The sequence below is a fragment of the Myotis davidii genome, unplaced genomic scaffold, assembly GCF_000327345.1.
Source record: "Myotis davidii unplaced genomic scaffold, ASM32734v1 scaffold496, whole genome shotgun sequence".
In the NCBI taxonomy this organism is placed as follows: domain Eukaryota; kingdom Metazoa; phylum Chordata; class Mammalia; order Chiroptera; family Vespertilionidae; genus Myotis; species Myotis davidii.
Genome location: NW_006289398.1, coordinates 6,673,592 through 6,673,995, shown reverse-complemented (window position 1 = coordinate 6,673,995; position 404 = coordinate 6,673,592).

Here is a 404-nt window from a genome sequence, read left to right as displayed (position 1 = left end):
CTGCTCCCCGGCCTCCCCACCACCACCCCCAGGGGTGCATTTGCTACAACTGACAACCGACATGGACACATCACGTTGCCGTCACCACGGCCCCTGGTTGGACGGGTTCGCTCCGGGTGGGGTCAAGTCCATGGGTTTTGTCAAATGTGCAGGGACCTGTACCTGGCGTGCAGTCCCGGGTCATCATGTACGTGAACGGGTCTCCGGGTGTCACGGGGATCACGGTTCCCCAGAGGCCCCCCCACTGCTCTGATGGCTCAGAATTGGCCTCCTGGTGCCCACTGTGCCCAGAGCTCGCACACGGATCCTGGCTGTGAGGTCACGACCGAGGCCTGTGCTCAGTGTGACCGTGAGTGACAGCAGAGGCCGCTGGGCTCGGGGACACTCAGCCGCCAGCCGGGGCA